Here is an 8918-nt window from a genome sequence, read left to right on the forward strand (position 1 = left end):
TGTTAAGTCTCCATCCTTGGAGCTCTTCTTTAATCTACATTGCCATACTCTCTCTTTAGGTGATCTCATCTACTCTACAATTTTAAAAAGTTACTTCCTAATAATTTTCAAATTAGTATCTCCAGACTCATATTTAAACAGTATATAGCTGACTGCCTGTAATAAAATATTTAACTTGGATGCATAATAGGTTTCTCAAAAGCAGCATAAAAGAAAAAAAAATCAAACTAATGATTTCCTTCCCTAAATCCTCATCTCAATTGGTGTTTTCATATCAGGAAATTATACTCCATTCTTATAGTTATTCTGTCCAAGAGCCTTCATTCATCCTTGAGTTCTCTGTGCTCTTTTACATCATTGCAGTATATCAGGAAATCACATCAGTGCTGCCTTCCCAATACATCCCAGATTTAAATGTTTTTCATCTGCATCACTATCACAGTGGTTCAAGTCAAACATCACAATTCACCCGTAGCTATAAGTTTCTTGAGGGTCCCCATGATTCTATTTCACTCACCTAGAGTCTATATTTCATATTATAGAGTGATTCTTATAAAATATAAATCTGATCATATCTTCTCAAAGCCCTGCAGTGGCCTCCTTAAATGTACAAAGTAAAATCAAACTCTTTAGAATGGCATGACTTTCTATTCTCCTTGTACTCCAGTAACACTGGTCTCACTGTTTATGTAGAACATTTTACATAATCACACTTCTTTAAGGAGTTTGCCTTTACTGTCTCCTTTTCCTGGAATATTCCAAATCCAGATTCAGCATGGATCACTTCCTCTCTTTGAGACTTTGCTCAGATTTCATCTCTGCACAATCAAATCTAAGATCAGATTCATTTCACCCCATGCATCTTATCTTCTTAGCCTTATTTTTAACAGTAATATTTATTACTAATTGGCATTAAATCATATGCAATATATCTATGTGTGTATATTTACAGTGTATATACATCTGTATATGTAAATTTATATATACATATATAAACAGATACATATATATATGCCTGTCTTAAAAAGAGATATATGTATCTGTGTAAATACAAATCTATATAAACATCTCTATTGATATATAGATAGAAACATCTCTTTAAAAGAGATGGATATACCTACTTAAGTATAATATTTGTGTTGTTTGTTGTTTAGTTGCTAAGTCATGTCTTACTCTTTTGCAACCCCACCAATTGTAGCCCGTCAGGCTCCTCTGTCCTTGAGATTTCCCAGGCAAGAATACTGGGATGGGTTGCCATTTCCTTCTCCAGGGGATCTTCCCTACCTAATGATCAAACCTGCATCTCATGCATCTCCTGCATTGGCAAGTGGTTTCTTTACCACTGAGCCACCACTTCCCTGGTGGCTCAGATGGTAAACAATGCACCTCCAATATAGGAGACCTGGGTTCAATCCCTGGCTTGGGAAGATACCCTGGAGGAGGGCATGGAAACCCATTCCAGTGTTCTTGCCCAGAGAATCCCCATGGACAGAGGAGTCTGCAGGCTATACAGTCCATGGGGTTGCAAAAAGTTGGACACAACTGAGTAGCAAAGCCCAGCACATAAATGTACATATAATATCTTTGTGTGTATGCATGTTTATGTAAACTATAACTTTATAGCTAGCTAGCTATATACACACACGTATTTATCATCTATATAGTCCTAGCAAATATGCTTTTGAAGGTAGAATTTTTTATTTCTTCTAGTTTTAAGATGTAACTGACACTGTACACGTTTTTAAGGTGTCGAGTTAATGATTTGACTTACATACATTATAAAATAATTGTTTAAAACAATAAGTTTAGTAAACATCCATCATAAACATATATAACTGAAAAAATTTTTAAAAAAGAAAAATTATTTTCTTTGTGATGAGAACTCTTAGCCTTCACTTTAAAAATTTCACACATAATGTACAGCCACAATAATTATGTGTGTCATGTTGTATACTACATCCCTAGTACTTTTACAGAGAAGGCGATGGCAACCCACTCCTGTACTTTTGCCTGGAGAATCCCATGGACGGAGGAGCCTGGTAGGCTGCAGTCCATGGGGTCGCTAAGAGTCGGGCACGACTGAGCGACTTTACTTTCACTTTTCACTTTCATGCATTGGAGAAGGAAATGGCAACCCACTCCAGTATTCTTGCCTGGAGAATCCCAGGGACAGAGGAGACTAGTGGGCTGCCGTCTATGGAGTAGCACAGAGTCGGACACGATTGAAGTGACTTAGCAATAGCATCCGCAGCAGTACTTATAATTGGAAGTTTGTACATTAGGACTGCTTTCATCCCATTTCCCTCTCCCATTCCTGACCTCTTGTAACCACAAATCTGATCTCTTTATGAGTTTGTGTGCTTCTTCATTTTTGAAATATAACTGACCTAACATGTTAGCTCCCATTACACAACATAGTAACTGGATATTTCTATGCATTTCAAAATGATCATCATGATTTAAATCTAATTAATTATGAAGACACCATTCAAAGATATTACACAATTATTAACCATATTCTCCACACTGTACATATCATAACTGTGACTCACTTTTTCTGCAACAGGAGGTTTATGTCTGTTAATATTCTTCACCTATTTCCTCCTCACCATCCCCTCAGAAACAACTATTTGTTTCCTATATCTACAACCCTGCTCCTGTTTTGTTATGTTCATTCACTTGTTTTATTTTTCAGATTCCACATATAAGTGAAATCAAAACAGAATTTGTCTTTCTATGTCTGACTTATTTCACTTAATACCCTCTAGGTCCATCCGTGCTGCTGCAAATGGCAAGATTTAATTTTTATGGCTGAGTAATATTCTACTGTGTGTATATGTGTGTGTGTATATATATATATATATATGTATGTATATTTCATATCTTTATTTTGAAGCTAGAAATATTGCTTCTTTTATTCCCTGCTGAATGTCTAGAATCCAGACTAGCATTTCTGGCTCAAAATTGAGCCTAAATTAATATCTAATTAATTATTTAAGGAAGCATTAAGGAATGTCATACTGTCTTGCAATCTCACTTATATGGCCTCAGGATAATCTTTTTTCTGCTCCCCCATATGCTGTCTACATCAAGTATGCATGATGTATACGTGTAGTACAGAGTTAGGGGAAGGTAAAATCCAACGAATTTCTCTTTTCCTGCTTCTTGCCTATGAAGATTTTTAAGGAAATATTTTGATGAAGTTGACATGTCATCTTCTATGAAAGGTGTGAGGTCCTGAGTTCGAAAATCTATTTCACATTAAAATAATTATCTCCAACACACTTGTCCAGAAGCCCTGTTTTGGAGGCACTAGGGAAGAGGATAATTGGTCACTTGCCAATTACTAATGTAGCTGAGAGTTTGATCTAATTTATCTATCAGGGACAATTCTAGTCCCTCTCTTGATTAGAAACCAAAGAGATTTTTTTAATAAATAAGAGTAAAAAGGAAAAGAAAGAAGCCAGAGAGAGAAAGTAATATTCTAAATCTAATTTCAGTATTTTTTATTGTACTTTAGGCATATTTGTGTATATTTACTATAAACTGTAAACTATATCATGATCTTCTCTTATTCACATGGAAATTATATTCTAAGCTTGAGTTGTATGGATATGCTTATATATAAGGAAATACTTATCCAGGCCGGAAATTGGTGGAAGTCTACAGCAACATTTTTGTCCTGCTTCTGAGAGTAGAGACTAATATAACCCTTTTGTAAAATAATTGAACCATTTTTAGGGTCCATAGTATATGTATAACCTATGACTAGCAATTATGTTTTGAGATATATAACCTTCCAAAAGTCTCAAACTCATCCATAGTGAATGTTTAAAAGGATATTCAGTGTAGCATATTTTTTGTGGGGTTGGAAAATTGTAGAAAACATGAGTGCACACTGCTAAGAGAATATGTAATGATATAAAGCATGTGAACAATTCTTCATTTGAAAATAGTACATTATATTTGAACACAGAAATAAGGATAAATCTTAACAGCATATAAATTTTTGGAAAAAGGAAAATAATGTTGGAAATATATGAGAAATCATTACTGATGTAAAATAAAAATATGCAGAAAAAATATTTCTCCAGAAGACATACAAAAGATAGAAACACAGTTTGAGTGGTTGCCCGTGGAGGAAAGTGGGGAATGAAAGTCAAGTATGTGGATAAAATACAATGAAACCCACCCAAAAGTTAACATTTTAAAAGGCAATATTGCAAATGATGTGACTGACAAGGGATTGGACTCCAAAATTAACAAACAGCTCATAAGCCATTAACAGCATCAAAATGAACAACCCAGTCAAAAAATGGGCAGAAGACCTAAATAAACATTTCTCCAAAGAAGATATACTGATGACCAAGTGGCACATGAAAAGATGTTCAACATCACTAAGTATTAGAGAAATGCAAATCAAAACTAGAATGAGATGTCACCTTACTCCAACCAGGATGTTTATCATCAAAAATCCACAAACAATAAATCCTGGAGAGGGTGTGAAGAGAAGGCAACCTTCCTACACTGTTGGTGGAAGTGTAAATGGGTACAGCCACTATGGAGCACAGTATGGAGGTTCCTTAAAAATATAAAAATAGAGCTACCATATGACCCTGCAGTGGTTCCCCTGGTGGCTCAGTCAGTAAAGAATTCACCTGCAATGTAGGAGACCCAGGTTCCATCCCTGGGTCATTGAAGATCCCCTGGAGAAGGAAATGCAACCCACTCCACTATTAATGCCTGCAAAATCCCATGGACAGAGGCGCCTGGTGGGGTGCATGGGATTGCAATATTTCGTACCCGACAGTGACAAAACCACCACGACCATGATCCTGCAATCCCACTCCTGGACATATATCCAAAGAAAATCATGATCTGAAAGGATGCATGCACTCCAGTGTTCATTGCAAAACTGTTTACAGTAGCCAAGATGTGGAAACAACCTAAATTTCCATCAACAGAGGAATGGATTAAGAAGATATGGTATGTGTGTGTATATATATATATATGTGTGTGTGTGTGTGTGTGTGTGTGTGTGTGTATATTAGTTCGGTTCAGTTCAGTCACTCAGTCATGTTCGACTCTTTGAGACCCCATGAATTGCAGCACGCCAGGCCTCCCTGTCCATCACCAACTCCCGGAGTTCACTTAAACTCATGTCCATCGAGTCGGTGATGCCATCCAGCCATCTCATCCTCTGTCGTCCCCTTCTCCTCCTGCCCCCAATCCCTTCCAGCATCAGGGTCTTTTCCAATGAGTCAACACTTCACATGAGGTGGCCAAAGTATTGGAGTTTCAGCTTTAGCACCAGTACTTCCAAAGAACACCCAGGACTGATCTCCTTTAGAATGGACTGGTTGGATCTCCTTGCAGGCCAAGGGACTCTCAAGAGTCTTCTCCAACACCACAGTTCAAAAGCATCAATTCTTCGGTGCTCAGCTTTCTTCACAGTCCAACTCTCACATCCATACATGACCACTGGAAAAACCATAGTCTGGACTAGATGGACCTTTGTTGACAAAGTAATGTCTCTGCTTTTGAATATGCTATCTAGGTTGGTCATAACTTTCCTTCCAAGGAATAAGCGTGTTTTAATTTCATGGCTGCAGTCACCCCTGCAGTGATTCTAGAGCCCCCAAAAATAAAGTCTGCCACTGTTGCCACTGTTTCCCCATCTATTTCCCATGAGGTGATGAGACCAGATGTCATGATCTTAGTTTTCTGAATGTTGAGCTTTAGGCCAACTTTTTCATTCTCCTCTTTCACTGTCATCAAGAGGCTTTTTAGTTTCTCTTCACTTTCTGTCTGTGTGTATATAATGCAATTTTAAAAGGAATTAAATAATGCTACTTGCAGCAACATGAGTGGACTTAGAGACTGTCATACTGAGTGAAGTAAGTCAGACAGAGAAGGAGAAATATTGTATAACATCCCTTATATATGGAATCTAAAAAGAAATGATACAAATGAGCTTACTTACAAAACAGAAAGAGACTCACAGACTTAGAGAATGAACTTATTATTACTGGGAGAAAGTTAATTAGGGATGGACATGTACACAGAGCTATATTTAAAATGGATAACCAATAAGGACCTACTTTATAGCATATGGAACTCTGCTCAATGTTATGTGGCAGCCTGGATGAGAGTTTGGGGGAGAATGGATATATGTGTGTGTGTGTGTGTGTGTGTGTGTGTAAATACACATATATATATATGGCTGAGTCTCTTCACTGTTAACCTGAAATTATCACAACATTGTTTGTTAATCAGCTATACCTCAATACAAAATAAAAAGTTTTTAAAAAGGCAATATGATAATGTGATGTTATCTGAGATGTATGATTAAATCAGCCATCAATATTTCAGGTTATAATTTAAGTACATACACTTAAAAGCAATATATAATGAATTATTTAACAGTCAATTCAAGGAGAGCCTTAAATTTAGACCCCAAGAAACTTGATTCTGAAACTTCCTCAGCCACTTTTTATTTTAATGCAGTAAGGAACACTTAATGTGAAATGTACTCCATAAATTTTTAATTGTACAATAGAGTACTATTAAGAACAATGTTGTACAGTAGATCTCTCAAACTTATTCATCTTGTATAAATGAAACTTTCTATCAATTCAACAGCAACTCTGAATTTCCCCCTCCCCCAAACCCCTGCAACCATCATTCTAATTTTTGTTTCTATGTCTGATTGTATTAGAAACACCATATAAGTGAAATCATGCTGTACTTTTTCTTTGTACCTGATTTAGTTCACCAAGAAAAATGTCCTCCATGTTCATCCATGTTTTTCACATGGTAGTATTTCCATTTTTAAGATTTAATACTATTTCATTGTATGTTGGACTTCCCTGGTGTCTCAGATGGTAAAGAATCTTCCTGCAGTGTGGGAGACCTGGGTTCGATCTCTGGGCTGGTAAGATCCCCTGGAGGAGGTCATGGAAACCCACTGCATTATTTTTGCCTGGAGAATCCCCAAGGACAGAGGTGGGCTGCATTCCATGGAGTTGCAGAGAGTCACACATGACTGAGCTACTAAGCACAACATATTGCATGTGTATACCACAATTTATTTATCCTTTCATCTGTTAACAGCATTTAAGTTTTCATATCTTGGCTATTATAAACAATACTATAATGAACATGAGAATACAAATATATTCTCAGATTCTGATTTCAATAAACTTGGATACATATCTAGAAGTGATATTGCGGGATCACATAGTAATTTCACTTTCAATTTTTTGAGGATGCTCCATACTATTTTATTATAATGACTGTACAAGTTTATATTCCCATTAATAGCACATGCTTACCAGCACATATAGTTCTTTTGTTAATACATATCCCAATAACTGTGAGGTGACATAAACTTCTTAAAGTCTTTCAAAAATTCAAAGAGAGGTAATATTTCCAAACTATTTATAAGGCCAGCCTTACCTTGTTCAGTTCAGTTCAGTTCAGTCATTCATTCGTGTCCAATCCCATGAATTGCAGCACGCCAGGCTTCATTGCCCATCACCAACTCCTGGAGTTTACTCAAACTCATGTACATTGAGACAGTGACATCATTCAACCATCTCATCCTGTCGTTCCCTTCTCCTCCAGCCTTCAATCATTCCCAGCATCAGGATTTTTTCAAATGAGTCAGTTCTTTGCATCAGGTGGCCAAAGTATTGGAGTTTTAGCTTCAACATCAGTCCTTCCAATGCATATTCAGGACTGACGTCCTTTAGGATAGACTGGTTAGATCTCCTTGCAGTCAAAGGGACTCTCAAGAGTCTTCTCCAACACCACAATTCAAAAGCTGCAATTCTTCAGCACTCAGTCTTCTTTATAATCCAACTCTCACATCCATACATGATTACTGGGAAAACCATAGCCTTGACTAGATGGACCTTTGTTGGCAAGTAATATCTCTGCTTTTTAATGTACTGTCTAGGTTGGTCATAGCCTTTCTTCCAAGGAGTAAGAGTCTTTTAATTTGATGGCTGCAATCACATTCTATAGTGATTTTGGACCCATCAAAAATAAAGTCTGCCACTGTTTCCACTGTTTCTCCATCTATTTGCAATGAAGTGATGGGACCAGATGCCATGATCTTCGTTTTTTGAATGTTGAGTTTTAAGCCAACTTTTTCACTATCCTCTTTCACTTTCATCAAGAAGCTCTTTAGTACTTCCTTTTGCCATAAAGGGTGGTGTCATCTGCATATTTGAGGTTATTGATATTTCTCCCAGAAAACTTGATTCCACCTTGTGCTTCATCGAGCCCAGCATTTCTCATGATGTGCTCTGCATATAAGTTAAATAAGCAGTGTGACAATATACAGCCTTGACATACTCCTTTTTCTATTTGGAACCAGTCTGTTGTTCCATGTCCAGTTGTAACCATTGCTTCCTGACCTGTGTATAGATTTCTTAAGAGGCAGGTCAGGTAGTCTGGTATTCCCATCACTTGAAGAATTTTCCACAATTTTTTGTGATCCACACAGTCAAAGGCTTTGGCATAGTCAATAAAGCAGAAATACATGTTTTTCTGGAACTCTTAGGCTTTTTCGATGATCCAATGGATGTTGGCAATTTGATCTCTGGTTCCTCTGCTGTTTCTAAATCCAGGTTTAACATCTGGGAGTTCTCATTTCACATATTGTTGAAGCTTGGCTTGGAGAATTTTGAGCATTACTTTGATAGAGTGTGAGATGAGTACAATTGTGCAGTAGTTTGAGCATTCTTTAGCATTGCCTTTGTTTGGGATTGGAATGAAAACTGACCTTTTGCAGTCCTGTGGCCACTGCTGAGTTTTCCAAATTCGCTGGCATATTGATACAAAACTTTCACAGCATCATCTTTTAGGATTTGAAATAGCTCAACTGGAATTCTATCATCTCCACTAGCTTT

At 36.9% G+C, this 8918-nt stretch overlaps 1 long non-coding RNA gene across 1 annotated transcript in view; it reads right to left on the reverse strand.

Moving 5' to 3' along the window:
- The window catches only part of LOC129626941 (uncharacterized), a 111907-nt gene that overhangs the window by 54352 nt on the left and 48637 nt on the right, over positions 1–8918 (reverse strand). The window lies entirely within an intron of this gene.

Source organism: Bubalus kerabau, chromosome 14 (assembly GCF_029407905.1).
Source record: "Bubalus kerabau isolate K-KA32 ecotype Philippines breed swamp buffalo chromosome 14, PCC_UOA_SB_1v2, whole genome shotgun sequence".
NCBI classification, from domain to species: Eukaryota; Metazoa; Chordata; class Mammalia; order Artiodactyla; family Bovidae; genus Bubalus; species Bubalus kerabau.